The sequence below is a fragment of the Erythrolamprus reginae genome, chromosome 3 (assembly GCF_031021105.1).
Source record: "Erythrolamprus reginae isolate rEryReg1 chromosome 3, rEryReg1.hap1, whole genome shotgun sequence".
Taxonomy (NCBI): Eukaryota; Metazoa; Chordata; class Lepidosauria; order Squamata; family Dipsadidae; genus Erythrolamprus; species Erythrolamprus reginae.
This window is the reverse complement of record NC_091952.1, coordinates 3,000,238-3,020,039: the sequence shown is the minus strand read 5'-3', so window position 1 is coordinate 3,020,039 and position 19,802 is coordinate 3,000,238. Positions and strand designations below refer to the sequence as shown.

Sequence of the window (19,802 nt, the reverse complement as noted above, 5' to 3'; positions counted from 1 at the left end):
AATTTTACATAGTTGAGTCAAAAAACATCCGCAGGAAAACTCCAAATCTTAGAGATCACCAAAGACCCCTCAGTTCTCCTCCTCCTCCTCCTTTCCCCTTCTAACACTGATAATATTACCTAGTTGGGTCAAAAAACGTCTGCAGGAAAACTCCCAAGCTCAGATACCACCAAGGACCCACAGTTCTCCTCCTCTTCCTTCTTCTTTCCCCTTCCAGCATTGATAATATTACATAGTTGAGTCAAAAAACATCTGCAGGAAAACTCCCAAGCTCCGAGACCACCAAAGACCCCTCAGTTCTCCTTCTTCTTTCCCCTTCCAGCACAGATAATATTACATAGTTGGGTCAAGAGACGTCTGCAAGAAAATTCCAAATCTCCGAGACCACCAAAGACCCCTCAGTCCTCCTCCTCTTCCTCCTCTTCCTCCTCCTCCTCTCCCCTTCTAGCACTGCTGATGTTCCCTAGCCGAAACACAAAACATCTGCAAGACAAACCCAATTTCCTCCCTCCTCATTTCAACCCTGACCTACAACTCTTCTCCTTTATCGCTGGAACTTTCAGCAACCCGTCGCATGCGCACGGCCCATGCTCGCCCGCCTGGCACCATCCCCTACCATCCAGAGGCAGCTCTTGGGCACCGGGCACAGGCAGCCGCCATGCCCAGAGTGTGTGAACATTTCAGCAGCCGGGGGGGGGGGGGGCACCAGGCTCCCTGCAAAACACAGCCCTTGAAATAAACCCCCCCCCCCAAACACCAAAGAAAGGAGCCGTTTCCTCAACCTCCTTGGAAAAAAACCAACAACGACATGAAGGAAGTCACAAAACAAACAGGGAACTTTTTCCGTCAGGCCTCGAGAGGGAAGGGCTCATGCAAAAAAGCTCTCCCTGCCCAGGCATCTACATTTGCACACTCGTGAGCTTGCACCAACGGATAGAGAAGAGGCGCTTCCTTTTGGCTGGGGCTTCCACGGGTGGTCCTGAAAACTGGCGTTTTTCAAAGGCTTAGAAAACTTCCCTTTTCTTCCACCACGAACCTCCCCTGGCATCACTCCAGCCCTCATAGAAACCTAGAAGATTGACGGCAGAAAAAGACCTCCTGGTCCATCCAGTCTGCCCTTATACTGTTTCCTGTATTTTATCTTAGTGCAGATCTATGTTTATCCCAGGCATGTTTACATTCAGCCCCTGTGGATTTACCAACCACGTCTGCTAGAAGTTTGTTCCAAGCATCTACTGCTCTTTCAGTCAAATAATATTTTCTCACGTTGCTTCTGATCTTTCCCCCAACTAACTTCAGATTGTGTCCCCTTGTTCTTGTGGTCACTTTCCTATTGAAAACACTTCCCTCCTGGACCTTATTTAACCCTTGAACATATTTACGGAGAGGGGCGGCATACAAATCTAAATAATAATAATAATAATAATAATAATAATAATAATAATAATAAATGTTTCGATCGTGTCCCCCCTTTCCCTTCTGTCCTCCAGACTCTACAGATGGAGTTCATGAAGTCTTTCCTGATAGGTTTTATGCTTAAGACCTCCCACCATTCTTGTAGCCCGTCTTTGGACCCGTTGATTTTATCCATATCTTATTGTAGGTGAGGTCTCCACAACTGGACACAGTATTATTCCAAATGGGGTCTCACCAGCGCTCTATATAGCGGGATCATAATCTCCCTCTTCCTGCTTGTTATGCCTCTAGGTATGCAGCCAAGCCTTTGACTCGCTTTCCCTACCGCCTGACCGCACTGTTCAGCCTCCAGTGCCTGCCTTCCTCAGTTTCCCCATTGCTGCCCCATTCCAGTAAAACATTGGCAATTGCATGCCCCCCATGCTCCCCCCCCCCCGGTTCCAAGCACAACCGGGTCAGAAATGGGGAAGCACCAGGAATGGGGGGGGGGGGGGTTTACCTGTCTTGCTTTTCTCCTGGCAAGCCCACCATCCTGGATCCTGGACCCGCCAAAGGGGCCGAGGCGCTCGCTCGGCCTCCCTTCCCCGGAGATCTGCTTCCCTTCGGAAGAGCCGGGCGCTGCCTCCCTCCTCCTCCTCCTCCTCCTCCACCCCGCCAGTATTTATGGCAGGCAGGCAAACATCTCCCGAACCCGCTCCCTCTTCCTCTTCCTGCCCTCTTTGGCTGTGGACAAATCTGCTCGCACACACCAGGAAGGAAGGAAGGACTGGCCTTCATCCTGCCGAGTTCTCTCTCCCAGCCCCCCAGCTGCCCCCCCCCCCCCGCGCTCCATCCAACCCTGAGATGCTCCTTGCAGGGAATTTCCGGGAATTTATTTATGGCGGCTGCACAGCCTCCGAGACTCTCTCGTAAATGGTGCCACAGGAGCCTGGGAGATGGTGAGCCATTAGCCACGCGGGTTGTGTTGTGTTTGTGGAGCCCCATCAGGAGGGGTTCTCAATTAGAGATCTCAGAACAGCACGAGTGGGAAGGGACCCTGGAGGTCCTCTAGTCCTTACGAGACCTTACACTCCATAATTTTACATCGCTGATGATGTAAAAGTTTTCGGCACCACCGATAACAGAGCTACTCTCCAGAAAGACCTTGGCTTTGTGTCCGAATGGTCAAACACCTGGCAACTCCAAATCTCAACCAACAAATGTTCTGTGCTGCACATTGGTAAAAAGAATCAGAACTACAAATACAAGCTGAATAGACAAGACCTTACAGATGACCCTCACTCCATAAAAGACCTTGGAATACTCATATAAGTACTGATCTAAGTGCCCAAGCCCACTGCAACAACATCGCCAAAAAGGCTTCAAGAGTTGTGAACCTAATCCTACGTGGCCTCTGCTCTGGTAATCTCACACTACTAACCAGAGCATACAAAACTTTCACCAGACTAATTCTTGAATACAGCTCATCTGTCTGGAACCCACGCCGCTAACCTCCAAAAAGATCTTGAGTTTGTGTCCGAATGGTCAAATATCTGGCAACTCCAAATCTCAAACAAAGGCTCTGTCCTGCACATTGGTAAAAAGAATCAGATCACCAAATACAAGCTGAATAAACAAGACCTTACAGACGACCCTCACTCCATAAAAGACCTTGGAATACTCATATACAACGATCTAAGTGCCAAAGCCCACTGCAACGACATCGCCCAAAAGGCTTCAAGAGTTGTGAACCTAATCCTACGTAGCTTCTGCTCCGGTAATCTCACACTACTAACCAGAGCATACAACACTTTCGCCAGACCAATCCTTGAATACAGTTCGTCTCTCTGGAACCCACAATGCATATCAGACATAAATACATTAGAAAACGTCTACAGATACTATACGAGAAGAGCCCTCCACTCCTCTACTCGTAACAGAATACCTTACACAACTAGACTTACAATCCTATGGTTAGAAAGCTTAGAACTACATCGTCTTAAACACGACCTAAGCATAGCCCATGAAATCATCTGCTACAACGTCCTGCCTGTCAACGACTACTTCAGCTTCAACCACAACAACACACAAGAACACAACAGATACAAACTTAAAGTAAACCGCTCCAAACTCGACTGTAGGAAATACGACTTTAGTAACAGAGTAGTTGATGCATGGAACTCACTACCAGACTCTGTAGTATCATCTCCTAACCCCAAAAACTTTACCCTTAGATTTTCCACTGTTGACCTCTCCTGATTCCTAAGAGGTCAGTAAGGGGCCTGCATAAGTGCACCAGCGTGCCTTCCGTCCCCTGTCCTAATGTTTCTCTCTTATTAGTATCATGTATATAAACATTGTTATATCTGTCACATGTTTTTGCTGAATTTGAAAATTAAAGGAGACTAGGATAGATCTATTTCGGCCTTGTTCTGGCCTCATCAGCTAGCCATGCCCTCTCACTAGGATTTGAACTTGCAACCTTGGCCTTGTAAGGCAGAGAATTAACCCCTAGGCTACAGTATCTAATCCCTTAAGCTTTGTACCAGGGAAGGGTTATATGTTTTTTCTGTGGAATCATCCTGGTATATTGAAGCTGCATCACATTGTTATATCTTTGGATACCACCAACATGTACTTGACAAAACAAACAAACAACATAAATAAATAAAAATAAATAGTCTAACCCCTGCTCAAAGCGGGAGATCCTACTCTATTCCAGACAAATGGGTGTCCGGTCTTTTCTTAAAAGCCTCCTGAGATGGGGCATTTCATAACTCCTGCAGGCAAGTTGTGCCATTCATTAATTAATTAACTGTAACAGATTGAGTCCAAAGGGCCCTTGGAGGTCGTCTAGTCCAGCCCTCGGCCTAGGCAGGAAACTCTATCCCATTTCAAATTGTCCAATCTCTTCTTTAAAAACTCTCTGACAAATTGACAGACAAAAAGGACAAGTATAAAAAATGGAAAGAAGGGGAAATAACTAAGGCAGAATACCAGCAAATAGCTTGAGTCTGTAAAGAAGAAACATAGAAACATAGAAGATTGACGGCAGAAAAAGACCTCCTGGTCCATCTAGTCTGCCCTTATACAATTTCCTGTATTTTATGTTAGGATGGATATATGTGTTTATCCCAGGCAGGTTTCAATTCAGTTCCTGTGGATTTACCAACTATGTATGCTGGAAGTTTCTTCCAAGCCTCTACTACTCTTTCACTCAAATAATATTTTCTCAGGTTGCTTCTGATCTTTCCCCCAACTAACTTCAGATTGTGCCCCCTTGTTCTTGGGTTCACTTTCCTATTAAAAACACTTCCCTCCTGAAGTGAGGAAGTGAGGAAAGCTAAGGCTCACAGTGAACAAAGGCTTGCAACAAAAGTTAAAAAGTAACCTAAAAAAAAGCTTCTTCCAACATATTAAAAACAAGAAAAAAGTCCAGGAAACAATTGGTCGATTGCAGGGAGACAGTGGTGAGAAGGGGACAAGCAACAGGGAGAAAGCAGAGATACTTAACATATTTTTTTGCATCTGTCTTTACACAAGGGGGAAAAAACAGTCCAACTTATCAAAAACAGCATCACAAAAAAGTTAAAATAGGGAAGAAAATGGGAAGGGAACCCCTGTCTACCCTAGATGAATTCAAATCACCAGGACCGGATGGATCACACCCCAAGGTTCTGAAGGACCTGGCAGTCGAGATCTCAGAACCACTGAACTTTATCTTTCAAAGACCCTGGAGCACCGGGGAACTGCTAGAGCAGTGTTTCCCAACCTTGGCAACTTGAAGATATTTGGACTTCAACTCCCAGAATTCACCAGCCAGCAAATGCTGGCTGGGGAATTCTGGAGTTGAAGTCCAGACATCTTCAAGTTGCCACGGTTGGGAAACACTGTGCTAGAGGACTGGAAAAGAGCTGATGGAGGTCCCATCTTCAAGAAAGAAAGGGGGGGGGGGAAACAAGACCCAGGAAACTACAGACCTATCAGCCTGACTTCAATACCAGGGAAGATTTTGGAAAAGATAATCGAGCAGCGAGTCAACAAACACCTAGAAGCAAACAAAGTCATAACCAAAAGCCAAGATGGGTTTGTCAAAAACAGACCATGCCAGACTAATGTGATAGCATTCTTTGACAAAGGGACAAAATTAGTGGACCAGAGGAATGCTGTCGTTGTGGTTTACTTTCACTTCAGTAAGGCATGTGACAAACTAAACCATAACCTACTACTAGATAAAGTAGAAAAATGTGGGACGGACAACAACAACACCACATGGATTCAAAACTGGCTGACCCACCACACTCAACGTGTGGTGCTCAATGGAATTAAATCTACATGGAGGGATATGTGCAGTGGAGAACCCCAAGGCTCTGTTTTAGGCCCAGGACTCTTCAACATCTTCACCAATGACTTGGACGAGGGGATAGATGGGGAAATCGACAGATTTGCAGATGACACCAAACTGGCAGGAATAGGCAACACTCCAGACGACAGGCACAAAATACAGAAGGTTCTTGACAGACTTGAACATTGGATGCTATGTGTTGTGAGCCGCTCCGAGTCTCCGGAGAGGGGCGGCATACAAATCTAAATAATAATAATCATCATCATCATAATCATCATCATCATCATCATCTAACAAAATGAAATTCAATTGTGAAAAAAGTCAGGTTCTACATTTAGGCAAGGAAAACAAAATGCACAAGTACAGTTTATGTGATAAGTTGCTCAGCAGTAGTAACTGCGAGAGGGATTTTGGAGTCCTGGTGGACAACCGTTAAAATAGGAGCCAGCCGTGTGCAGCAGCTGCCAAAAAAGCCAACACAGTTCTCGGCTGCATCAACAGAGGGAGAGAATGAAGATCACACGAAGGGTTAATACCACTTTATAAAGCCTTGGTGAGGCCACACTTGGAATACGGAATTCAGTTTTGGTCACCACAATGCAAAAAGGATATTGAGACTCTAGAAAAAGTGCAGAGAAGAGCAATAAAGAGGATTAAGGGACTGGAGGCTGAAACACATGAAAATCTTCCAATATCCCAGGGGATGCCCCAAAGAAGAAGCAGTCAAGCTATTCTCCAAAGCAGCTGAGGGTAGAACAAGAAGCAATGGGTGGAAACTAAACAAGGAGAGAAGCAACTTAGAACTAAGGAGAAATTTCCTAACAGTCAGAATGGTTGATCAGTGGAACAGCTTGCCTCCAGAAGTTGTACATGCTCCAAGACTGGAAGTTTTTAAGAAGATATTGGAGAACCATCTGTCTAAAGTAGTGTATGGTTTCCTACTTAAGCAGGGGGTTGGACTAGAAGACCTCCAAGGTCCCTCCCATCTCTGTTGTTGTTGTTGTTGTTGTTAATATCTTCTTAAAAGCTCCTGAGATGGAGCAACCACAACTTCTGGAGGCAAGCCACTCGAGAATCCCCCAGCCAGCACAGCCCTCCAATTCTGGAGTGAACACAATTCCTATCAAGGTCAGCAATCGGTTAACTATCAATATTATATGAGCTTTGCTCATTTTATTGGGAAGGCTTTGCAGCTACGTCCACGCCCAGGCGGAATCTGAATTAATCCACCTCCTTGTTTGCACAACGGGTTGAATTGCGAGTTCACCAAACGGGCTTAATTTTGGGCAACATACTACGCCAAACCAACCACCAATCACCCAACCACCGTCACTGCCATCCAAGTTTCAAACCACCAAACCGCCTTGGGCAAATACAGCTGCTCGGTTTGTAAGTAAGTGGGTTGCAAGAGCCATGCGAACACAATCATGGCATTATTATTATTATTATTTATTATTATTATTATTATTATTATTACTATTACTATTATTATTATTATTATTTATTAGATTTGTATGCCGCCCCTCTCCATAGACTCGGGGTGGCTCACAACAATAACAAAGACAATGTAAGAACAAATCTAATAATTTAAAAAACACTAAAACCCCCATTATTAAAAGCAAACATACACACAAACATACCATGGCCTTGATTTAATAACAACAACAACAACAACAACAACAACAACAACAGAGTTGGAAGGGACCTTGGGTGGAAACTGAAGAAGGAGAGAAGCAACTTAAAACCAAGGAGAAATTTCCTGACAGTTAGAACAATTAACCAGTGGAACAGCCTGCCTCCAGAAGTTGTGAATGCTCCAACACTGGAAGTTTTTAAGCAGATGTTGGATAACCATCTGTCTGAAGCAGTGTAGGGTTTCCTGCCTAAGCAGGGAGTTGGACTAGAAGACCACCAAGGTCCCTTCCAACTCTGTTGTTGTTGTTGTTGTTGTTGTTGTTGTTGTTGTTGTTGTTATTATTATTATTATTATTACTATTACTATTAGTATTATTATTGAAACCTAGAAACCTAGAAGATTGACAGCAGAAAAAGACCCCATGGTCCATCTAGTCTGCCCTTATACTATTGGGCATAGTAGTAGTAGTAGTAGTAGTAGTAATAATAGTAATAATAGTAATAATAGTAATAATAATAATAATAATAATAATAATAATAATAATAATAAGCCAAAAATCAGCTGGCTAGTGCGCGTGCTGGATCTGACATAGCCCCAATATGGCCCCGTGTGCCATAGGTTCACCATCGCCGACCTAAACCATGGTTAGTTTGCAGAAAACGTCGCCGTCCCAGGGCGAGCTGCCCAGCTGACAAATCAGCTTCCCAACCCCACCAGTCTCTGTGCAGTGTCTTTGTTGCATCCCGAGGCTGCCTGTCACTACCAGCTCAGCCTGGACAGCTGCCAACGCCGGCATGCCGTGGGACGACCACTCCACTCCCCCAGCCGGGGAGCTCCATCCCAGCCCACCCTTCCCAGCCGTGCCCTCCCCATTCCAGAGGCGGCCGGGAGGGGGGGAATGGCCCGCTGCGGCATCCACAGAGATGGGGGAGGGGGGTCCGCGTGGGGGGCAAATGGCAGGGTCAACCGCCAAGGGAAGAAATGCCAGGAATGCCAGGCCAGCCGCTTCGCTTCCAGATTTTGCAGCTCGGCTGCCAGCGTCAGTGTTAAAAAAAATCACAGGGGCGCATTGGAAGCTGGGCAGCTCAGGGTTCGAAACCCAAGAAATGCGATGCCACCAAAGACTTGAGCCTCGGTGGCGTAGTGGTTAGAGTGCAGTCCTGCAAGCAACTTCTGCTGATCGCCGGCTGCCAGCAGTTTGGCAGATCGAATCCCAGTAGGTTCCAGGTTGGCCACAATTGAGCCCAAAGCAAAGGGAATTTGGAAGTGAGTTTGGCTTTATTTTATGGCCTTCCTTGCCACAGTTGGTTAAGTTAGTCATGTGGTTATTGCCAAGAGTCCAACTTTGGATCCTTTGCCCACGAGGAGGCTGATGAGGTTGTAAGCATAGTTCCCTCTAAGCTGAGCAGTGAGCAATCGCTCACTTAAAAATCATCATCAACTCAGAGTTTTCCAAACCTGCCCAGAAGCCGAGAGGGAAAGAGTGAGAGGGAAGGAGAGAGAGAGGAAGAGAGAGAAACAGATAGAAAAAAGAGAGGAAGGAAAAGAGAAAGAAAAAGAATGGGAGTAAGGAAGAGAGAAAGAAAATCAAAATCTAGTTTGAAACTAGCTCAACTATTTAAGTGGCATTTTGATATTGATAGAGTTGCCCTATTATGAGCTCACTGTTATAGACAAAACAGGGTGGGTTTTTTATTTGTTTGTTTGTTTGTTTGTTTAATATTTCTGTGCCGCCCAGTCCCGAAGGGACTGCTGCTCAGACACTATACTTTTCCGCCCACCCCCCCAAAAAATTAGAGGGAACACTGGTTGTAAGTAAGGCTTTCTTTCTTTCTTTTTTTCTTTCTTTCTTTCTTTCTTTCTTTCTCTCACTCCCTCTCTCTCTCCCCCCTCTCTCTTTCTCTCTCTTTCTCTTCTTTCCTTCCTTCCTTCTTTCCCTTCTTTCCGAGATGGGTAAAATCAGGACCCAGATTGTTGGGGGCAAGAGGCTGATTATGTAAACCTCTTTGAGAGGGATATAAAAGCACTATGAAGCAGTATATAAGTGTTATTTAATCATATTTATGATGATCACAGTGTCCTGGGGTGGAAACACAGAAACCTAGAAGATTGATGGCAGAAAGAGACCTCCTGGTCCATCTAGTCTGCCCTTATACTATTTCCTGTATTTTATCTTAAGATGGATCTATGTTTATTCCAGGCATGTTTAAATTCAGTTACTGTGGATTTATCAACCACGTCTGCTGGAAGTTTGTTCCAAGCATCTACTACTCTCTCAGTGAAATCATATTTTTATATTTGCTTCTGATCTTTCCTCCAACTAACCTCAGATTGTGTCCCCTTGTTCTTGTGTTCACTTTCCTATTAAAGACACTTCCTTCCTGAACCTTATTTAACCCTCTAACATATTTAAATGTTTCGATCATGTCCCCCCTTTTCTTTCTGTCCTCCAGACTATACAGATTGAGTCCATGAAGTCTTTCCTGATACGTTTTATGTTTAAGACCTGCCACCATTCTTGTAACCCGTCTTTGGACCCGTTAAATAATATCCATCTCTTTTCGGAGGTGAGGTCTCCAGAACTGGACACAGTATTATTCCAAATGGGGTCTCACCAGCGCTCCATACAGTGGGATCACAATCTCCCTCTGCCACATAGACACGTAATCCCACTTTTCTGACAAGCCAAAGTCAATGGGGAAGTCCGATTCGCTTAACGACCATGTTATTAACGTATAACAACTGAAGCGATTTGCTTAACAACGGTGGCAAAGGAAGGCCATAAAAATGGATAGGCAAAACTCGCTTGACAAATATCTCCTTTAGCAAAGGTGAATTTGGGGGCTCCATTTTGGTCATAAGCTGAGGACAGCCTATATTATAATAATAATAATAATAATAATAATAATAATAATAATAATAATAATAATAATAATAATAATAATCGAGCTGCAACGACTCTGGCATAAGCCCGTGAAAGTGGTCCCAGTGGTACTTAGCACGCTAGGCGCAGGGCCAAAGGATCTCAGCGGACATTTGAAAACCATCGGAATTGACAAAATCTCCATCTGTCAATTGCAAAAGGCCGCTTTACTGGGATCGGCACACATAATTCGCGGCTACATCACGCAGTCCTAGGTGCTTGGGAAGCACCCAAGATAAAGAAGGAAGGAAGGAAGGAAGGAAGGAAGGAATAGCAATAGCACTTAGACTTATATACCACTTCCTGGTGTTTTCACAGCCCTCTCTAAGCGGTTTCCAGAATCAGCACATTGCCCCCACAATCCGGGTCCTCATTTGACCCACCTCGGAAGGAGGGAAGGCTGAGTCAACCTGGAGCCTGGTGAGATTTGAACTGCTGAACTACAGCTAGCAGTCAGCTAAAGTAGCCTGCAGTGCTGCACTCGAACCACTATGCCATGCCCAGCATCCTGGTGGTAAAAAGGAAACCAGGCCGCCAAAGAACTTGGTGGGTGGACATGCGCCAAATCTGACCCCAGCCAAAGAATCGGAAAACTCAAAGGAATCCACACAAGATCGGAAGGCATGAAGTGACCGCCTGGCCCAGAGAAAGCAGCACAAGCTGGACATGACCGAATGGTATCATCATCATCATCATCATCACCATTATATTTTTAAATGACTTGTCCATCACAGCTATGCTGCCTTTTGTTACATACTTCTTTAATTAAAAAAAAAATTCCACTCTGATAGAGATGGGTTTAAAAAAAATAAATAAATCTTAATTACTTTTTTTAGTTAATTACAGAGTCCAGAAGAAGTTGGGGAGCTCATAAATTGCAATGATAGATAGATAGATAGATAGATAGATAGATAGATAGATAGATAGATAGATAGATAGATAGATAGATAGATAGATAATAAATATGAATGAATGAATGAATGAATGAATGAATGAATGAATGAATGAATGAATGAATGAATGAATGAATGAATGAATGATTCAGGCACTAATTCAATAATTATCACTTCAGGCCAACATATAGTTAAGAAACCGATACGAAGCACTGATGACGTTACCTAGTTGGGTCGGGAAACATCTGCAAGAAAACATCCAAGCTCAGTCGTCCTCTTCCGCCTCCTCCTCCATTCTGCAAACCCCACTCCCTTCTAGCACTGATGGTGTTATCTAGTTGGGTCATGAAACGACTGCAAGAAAATAGCCCAGCTTAGAGACCACCAACGACTCCACAGCTATCCTCCTCCTCCTGCTCCCCCTCCCTCTCCTCCACCCCCTTCTCAGATTCTTCCTCCTCACCTAATACTGATGGTGTGAGCTAGCTGGGTAATGAAACATCAGCAAGAAAGCAACCCAGCTTAGAGACCACCAACGTCTGTGCCACAACTACCACCTACCAGTGGTAAAGGACCGGTGGGACCATAAACCTGAGAAAATAGCTGAAAACAAACAGGCCAAAATACTTTGGAACTTTTGAATTTAAACTGACAAGGTTTTGGAACACAATACACCGGACCTCACGATTGTGGAAAAGAAAAAAAAATGAGGATCATTGATGTCACGATACCAGGTGACAGCCGAATTGATGAAAAACAACAAGAAAAACTTAGATTAGATTTAGATTTATTAGATTTGTATGCCACCCCTCTCTGAAGACTCGGGGCGGCTCACAACAACAATACAATACACAGGGTACAAATCAGGATCTTAAAATCGAACTATGACGACTCTGGCATAAACCAGTACAGGTGGTCCCACTAGTAATTGGCACACTGGGTGCTGGGCCAAAAGACCTCAGCCGGCATTTGAAACAATAATCATAGAAACATAGAAACATAGAAGACTGACGGCAGAAAAAGACCTCATGGTCCATCTAGTCTGCCCTTATACTATTTCCTGTATTTTATCTTACAATGGATCTATGTTTATCCCAGGCATGTTTAAATTCAGTTACTGTAGATTTATCTACCATGTCTGCTGCAAGTTTGTTCCAAGGATCTACTACTCTTTCAATAAAATAATATTTTCTCATGTTGCTTTTGATCTTTCCCCCAACTAACTTCAGATTGTGTCCCCTTGTTCTTGTGTTCACTTTCCTATTAAAAACACTTCCCTCCTGGACCTTATTTAACCCTTTCACATATTTAAATGTTTCGATCCTGTCCCCCCTTTTCCTTCTGTCCTCCAGACTATACAGATTGAGTTCATTAAGTCTTTCCTGATACGTTTTATGCTTAAGACCTTCCACCATTCTTGTAGCCCGTCTTTGGACCCGTTCAATTTTGTCAATATCTTTTTGTAGGTGAGGTCTCCAGAACTGAACACAGTATTCCAAATGTGGTCTCACCAGCGCTCTATATAAGGGGATCACAATCTCCCTCTTCCTGCTTGTTATACCTCTAGCTATGCAGCCAAGCATCCTACTTGCTTTTCCTACTGCCCGACCACACTGCTCACCCATTTTGAGACTGTCAGAAATCACTACCCCTAAATCCTTTTCTTCTGAAGTTTTTGCTAACACAGAACTGCCAATGCAATACTCAGATTGAGGTTTCCTTTTCCCCAAGTGCATTATTTTACATTTGGAAACATTAAACTGCAGTTTCCATTGCTTTGACCATTTGTCTAGTAAAGCTAAATCATTTACCATATTACAGACCCCTCCAGGAATATCAACCCTATCACAATCTGTCTGTTGCGAAAGGCCACAGTACTTGGATCCGCGCACATCATTGCACAGTCCTAGACGCTTGGGAAGTGTTCGACTTGGGATATTGTGATACAAAATGCAGCATGTTTGCTTGTGTATTACTGGTTTCTTTGTGCGTGAATAAAATAATAATATGATATAGCGAGCTGGCCATTGAAACTACACGGCTATGGATGAAACACGTAACAGTAAGGCCCATTGTCATCGGGGCCCTTGGTACCACAACAGGGAATTTGACAAAACGCATGAAGAAATGGCAGCTTCCTGCAATAATAACACCAGCGGAACTGCTAAAAACTGCACTGCTCAGAACATCCTGTATTTTAATAAGATACTTGGTTCATACCTAGGATGCTGGCAACAACCTGTATCAACCATCAGCACCGGTCAGCGGTATGTGTGATGCTTTATTAAATGCTCAGTTGACTGAGTTTCATGTTCATTAGACTTAATAATAATAATAATAATAATAATAATAATAATAATAATGATGATGATGATGATGACGATGATGATGATGAAGAACAACAACAACATAAACAACAACAATTACTACTACTACTACTACTACTCCACTGGACCTTGTGCCAGAACTACCATTTACCAGTGGCAAAGAACTGGTGGGATCATAAGCCTGAACAAGTGGTCGAAAATGAGCAAGCAAAACTACTGTGGGACTTCTGACTTCCGACTGACCGAATTCTGAAGCATAACACACCAGACATTGTGATCGTGGAGAAAAAGAAAGTTTGGATCATCGACATCCCAATCCCAGGAGACAGCAGAATTGAGGAGAAGCAGCTAGAGAAATTGGTGAAATACGAAGATCTAAAAATCGAGCTGCAACGACTCTGGCATAAGCCCGTGAAAGTGGTCCCAGTGGTCCTTGGCACGCTGGGCGCAGTGGCAAAGGATCTCAGCGGACATTTGAAAACCATCGGAATTGACAAAATCTCCACCTGTCAATTGCAAAAAGTCGCTTTACTGGGATCGGCAAACATAATTCGGTGCTACATCACTCAGTCCTAGGTGCTTGGGAAGCGCCCGACTGGTGATGAAATACGAAATCCAGCATAGTGATCTCGTTTGCTATGTTGTATTGATGATGATGATGATGATGATGATGATGATGATGATAATAATAATAATAATAATAATAATAATAATAATAATAATAATAAACCCTTAACAACTCTCCGCTGATGGATGGTCCCGCTTTATAACCAACACAGAGATACCTGTCTGATCAGCCCTTTGAACAAACAGTGTTCAAAGGCCATGGATCAAGGGTAAAAAAACCCACAGATGAACATCTTTGATGTGCCACCAATGGTCTTGTCACTTTCAATCCTTGCTTTTCCCCAAGATCTAAAAGAGGCAGTTTATTTAAACCTGGCAGTTGTGTTCCATACGTCGCCGCTCGAGGCGAAACGCTCTAGAAAAAAAAGGAGCATTTTCTGAATTTGTCGCCTCTGGGCCCTGTTTTAAAAAAACGATGCCAGCAGCCACCGACTTTGGCTTCCAGGTGAGCTCTTAAGAGGCTCTTCCCCAAAGTCATGGCTCACACTTCCCCGGCTGGGGAGGAGGGGACTGGTGAGGCTGTTCCAAAGTCCATTAAGGCCGAGGACGATGGGTTCCTCCCTACTCGTGTCTTCCGTTTCCCTCTCGACCCCCCCCAGGAAACTGGACGTCTTTTAAATAGCAGGCAGGAGTAACAAAAGAGTATAAAATAAATATACATATATTGTCCCGTTTCCAGGTTGAGTACAGACAAACTAACAGACAGCCTCCCCCAAATAATTAAATTTATACTTAGTTTGCTAAATGCTCTGCAGCAAAATTCGCCTGGGTCCTCAAATCCTGTTTTGGTGTCTCCATACAGGAAGGGATGACCGTCTCATAAAAAAATGTCTTAGGGCAGGGGTCTCCAACCTTGACAACTTTAGGACTGGTCTAGGACTTGCCAAGGTTGGAGACCCCTGTGTTAGATTATTTTCCTGGCGAAAAGGGCCTCCTTGTGAATAATTAAGGGCTTATTTTTGGAGATCGTTTAAAAAAATTTTTAAAAAAAAAATTATTAGAAAAAAGTAAGTTTATATACAAATATGAGTAACACACAAAAATATACACACAACATTAAAAACAAGAGAGATGATATTGCTCTTTCTTTCTTTACGTGTTTTCACTTATACAATTCTAGATTGTTTGCAGGTTTTCATTTTGATATGATACATGCTTATAGAATTTAACTCTATTTCTTATAATAGTAGTACTAATAACTTAGATTCGCAACAAAGACTTAATTGTTAGTAGCAGATAAAAATCCTTCTAAATCAAATAAATGCATCTTTCCTAATCTTGGAATGTCTAACATTTGATTTATTCTTGCCTATCTATATTCTAGCAGATCTAAAAAGACTTTCTGGAGATCTTATTGCACTCCACCCTTACGGACAATTCCCCCCACTAGCCGTTATTTTCTGGTGAAAATCCCAGAAATTTACGATCCCACCTCGCAGGGCTGTTGTGAAAGACGAGCGATGGAGAAACCCCCAGAGGATCAAACCATCGCGGTGAAGCCTCTTAGAGTCTTTCGGGCGGCTACAGAACCCAACTAAAATAAAAGCCAAGGAACGACAAACCCCTACGATCCGCATTTAAGCCGCCCGGGGTTAAAACACCGTCGCGTGGCTGGCTCAAAACCCCGACTCCGCGGGTTCGAAACCCAGAAGCGCTTTTAAGAGGAACCTCAAAAGAAGCCGTGTTGGCAGTTTAGTTCAGTCACAGTTCGAGGTTTTGAACCCCCCCACCCCCATCGCTGGTCCCCACAACCTGGCCACCTTTTGGTCAGGCGCGGCACAGGTTCTGGGTTCGCGGCAAGGTCTTCTTCGTACCCAATTCCAAGCTCTTGGAGGGTGAGAACAAGACTCAACCCACCCCTCTCCCAATAGAGACTCACCCAGCTCTATCCTGGCAGCCAAGCCAGTGCCAGCGAGGGTCCCTCTCTCTCTGTCTCTCTGTCTCTCTCTGTGTTTTGCTTTCTCTCTCTTTCGCTCTCTCCTGGGGTCAACCTGTGACCCGCCACCAGCCCGCTTTGGCCGCAGGAGATCTTCAAGGAAGTGACACTGGCGAGGAGGCTGGAGGAGCCGCTGACGCCAATTCCATTGTTTGCCCGCCCCGCAGGGGGAGAGGAACGAAAGGGCTGCAGGAAGTAAACATCTGCTTGGAACATCTGCTTGGAACAGGCGAAGGGAAGGAAGCTTCACGGGAGCCACAAGGACACGAAAACACCGCTTGGGAGTTTTTTGGGAAGAACTTTCCTCCGGGGACCAGCAATGGTGCCTTTCCTCCTCCTCCTCCTCCTCCCCGGGAATTCTTATCCTCCCCCTTCTGTCCTCCCCCCACTTAGCCAGCGCTTTCCCCCCCCATCTTAATCAAGTCTTGGCCAGGAGTTGGATGCCCTGGAGGTGGCGGCTTTAAAGCCGGGATTGACCCATAAGCCCTGGCTTGACCTCCCCTCCTTCCTTCCCCCCCCTCCCAAGGAGGGAATCTATTTCCAGTCCGCCCCCACCCTGCCATCTCCAAAAGCTGGAGGGGCTGGCTGCAGCCCTGCCTGCTTTGCCTGCAGAAGAGACACCTCCCCTCCGCCCCCCCCTCTGCTGTTCCCTCCCCTCCCAGCCCTCCCCTCCCTCCCTCCCTCCCTCCCTCCGCCCCAGGTGGGAAGCCGAGGCTGGGAGAGGGAAATCAATAGGCAAGAGAAGAGAGGCAGCTCATTCTCCCCCCCCCCTGGGAGAATTGATGGGGCTGGAGGTCCCCCATTGATCCACACCATCCCCTCCGCCCCTCCTCCCTCCCGCTCCCCTTCTCTGTCTCTCTCTGTGTCTCTCTCTATCTCACTCTGTTTCTTTCTCTCCTTTCCTCCTCTCTCCCTCTCTCTGTGGACATGCCCCCTCTGTCTCCCTCCCTCCTTCTCTTGGTTACTTTCCCTCTCTGTCTCTCTTTCTCTCCATGTCTCTCTCTTGGTTTTCCTCCCTCTCCCACCGTTTCTCTCCTCCTTTCTTTTTTTCTCTCTCTCTTCTTTCCCTCCCCTCTCTTTCCTTCTCTCTCTCCTTCCTTCTCTCTCTCTATGTTTCACTCCATCCCCCCCTCTCTCTTTCTTTCCTACTCTCTCTTTCCTTCTCTCTCTCTTCTCCCCCTCCCCTTTCTCAATTTCTTCTATCTTTCTTTTCTTTCTCTTTCCCTCCCCCTCTTTCCTTCTCTCTCTTTCTCCCTCTGTTTCCCTTTCCTTCCTCTCTCTCTTCCTCTCCTTCTCCCCTGTTTCCCCTTTCCTTCCTTCTCTCTCTCTCTTTCCTTTCTCTTTCTCTCTCTCTTGTTCTTTCTCTCTCTCTCACGCACTCTCTTTCCCTCTTCCTCTTGCTCTGTTTCCCTCCTCTTTCCTTCCTCTCTCTTCCTGTCTCTTCCTTCTCTCTTCTTTTCCTTCTCCCTTTTCTCTTTCTCCCTGCTCTTTCTATCTTTCTTTCGTGCTCTCTCTCTCTCTCCCTCCCCAGCTTTTGTAAGTGGATGGGGGGGTGGTGAGAAAACGAAGAAGAGGTTGAAGCTGCCACCGGCGGGGGGGGGGGAGAGAGAAGGGGGAGGAGGGGGGGGGCGAAGGACGCGCCAACCTTAACCTTTGCCAGCCTCCCAAAGCTCGTTAAGAGACACTAATGAGAGGCAGTTCGGGGGCGGGGGGGGGAGGAAGAGGAGGAGGAGGGGTCGCCGGTGGAGCCTGGAATCCGAACGCGCGAGGGGACTTTCAAACGGGCCGCTTGGGACCCCCCCCCCCCGCCCCCGCGCAGCCCCTGCAGCCGGGGAGGGGGGGGCGAGGGAGGAAAGAGCCCCTGACCCTGCAGACCCCCACATCCTCTCCTCTCCCGCCTCCCCCTTTGTACCCCTCCGAGCCGCCGCCTCCTCCTCCTCCTCCTCCTCCTCCGGCCGCCGCTCGGGCTCCGCCGCCGCCGCTCCTTCCCGGCCGGGCTGTCAAAGCGGCTCTTACCGTTGCGCCCCACGTGCATTCGGAGCGGCCCCCCCGGGAGGGAGGGAGGGAATGGAGGGCGGGGGAGAGGCCGGTTGGCCAGGTGGGAGCGAGCCGCCCAACGCCCCCTCCCCTCCCCTCCCTTCCAACCCCCCCCGCCCCGCCCCCCGCTCCCCCGCCCGCCAAGCCCCCCACCCCTCCCGGCCCGAAAGGGACAAAAGCCCCCCGCCGAGACCCCCACCCACCCACCCGACCCCGCCCTCGCCTACCTGCTGCGGCGCTGGAGGAATTGCGGGGGGGGGGTCGGCCCCGCTGAGAGGAGGGAGGAAGGGGGGGTCTCTGACAGCCGGCCGCGCGGAGGAGGCTCGGGGAGGGGGGCTGCCCGCTGGCGGAGCGCCTCCTCCCCCTCCCGCCCACCCAACCGGAGCGGACCGAGGAGGGAGCAGGGATGGGGGGGAGGTGGGGAGCGCAGGCAGAGGGAGGGGAGGGGGGGGAAGAGAGAGGAAAGGGGGCGCCAAGGGGGAAGGGGGCTGCACGGATTTTTATGGGGGGGAGCAGGAGATGGGAAGGAAGGAGGCAGGGGGTGTAAAGGGGGGGGACGACTCTGGAAGATCCCAGCCCCCTTCCCCCCCCCCCACCCTTAAACCCACCCTGGGTCTTATAACATGTTGTAAGACACACACACACACCCCAACTCTGCCCAGGGATGGCAAGAATAAGGAGTGGGTGGGATTGTCTTCTCCAGTCTGGGTGGGAGGGGGGGTGTCTGTCCAGCAACATCCGTCATTCGGACCCCTCCCCACAGGGGCCTTGGCACAGCCTTGGTGGAAGCCCATACAGGTGAGCCCCTGCCTTGCCCCCTCTCTAAAACCAAGAGCTAAGTCACCATTGGACCTAGAACTTGATCCATGGAGGATTATAGAACCGGGGCCTCCAAGCTTGGCAATTTTAAGCCGCCCACACTTCAACTCCCAAAACTCCCCAGCAGAATCCTGGGCATTGAAGTTGCCAATGTTGCAGACCCCAGGTTGATAAAATCACGGGGGGCAAAAAAGCCCCTTAATTACAGGAAGTCCTCGAGTTACAACCACAACAGAGCCCAAGATTCATGTTGTTAAGTGAGACCTTGGTGGAGGGAGTTTCGTCCCACTTTGCAAACTTTCTTTGCCATGGTCATTAAGTGAACCTCCCTTCCCCGTCGCAGTTCTGAGTCAGGTGGTCGCAAAAGGGGATCATGTGACCCTGGGACCTTCATAAATATAGGTTGTCTGCCAAGCATCGGAACGCCGACCCTATGGGGATGCGGCAACGGTTGTTAAGTGCGAAAAACAGCCATAATAAGGCACTTCTTCTCAGCGTCGTAACTTTGAACCATCACTAAACAAACTGTCACAAATCAAGAACTATTTGTAATATACTTCTCCGAACCAGAGTGGGAAGTGGGCTCCAAGACTCCAAGCCAAGGATTCAAAAACCCATCTTCCTTTGCTGGCTGGCAGGTGGCCATGGGCTACCCTGGTCTTGAAATTATTTACTATAAAAGCGACAAATTGCTTCATATACACAGAAAAGTGGCCTTTCTTAGCCCCTCTAAGCCAGATGGACTCCAACTCCCAGAAATCCCTGGATGGATCCAATATTTCTTAACTCCAGTGAATTGAAGCTGGATGGACTTCAACTCCCAGAATTCCCCTGGACAGATCCAGTATTTCTCAACTTTAGTGA

General features: G+C 46.7%; 1 protein-coding gene across 4 annotated transcripts in view; it reads right to left on the bottom strand.

Annotated features, from left to right (window-relative positions):
* The window catches only part of NOL4L (nucleolar protein 4 like), a 138,340-nt gene that overhangs the window by 42,546 nt on the left and 75,992 nt on the right, over window positions 1–19,802 (bottom strand). Inside the window, exon 1 of one of the 4 annotated variants that reach the window (XM_070744393.1) lies at window positions 16,026–16,268. The exons of 2 other annotated variants lie outside the window; for them this stretch is intronic. The gene's annotated coding sequence lies outside the window, so the exon portion shown is untranslated. Of the gene's footprint in view, window positions 1–1,915; window positions 2,047–16,025; window positions 16,269–19,802 lie in introns of those variants that run through there. One more of the 4 variants, XM_070744394.1, reaches the window with a different exon arrangement.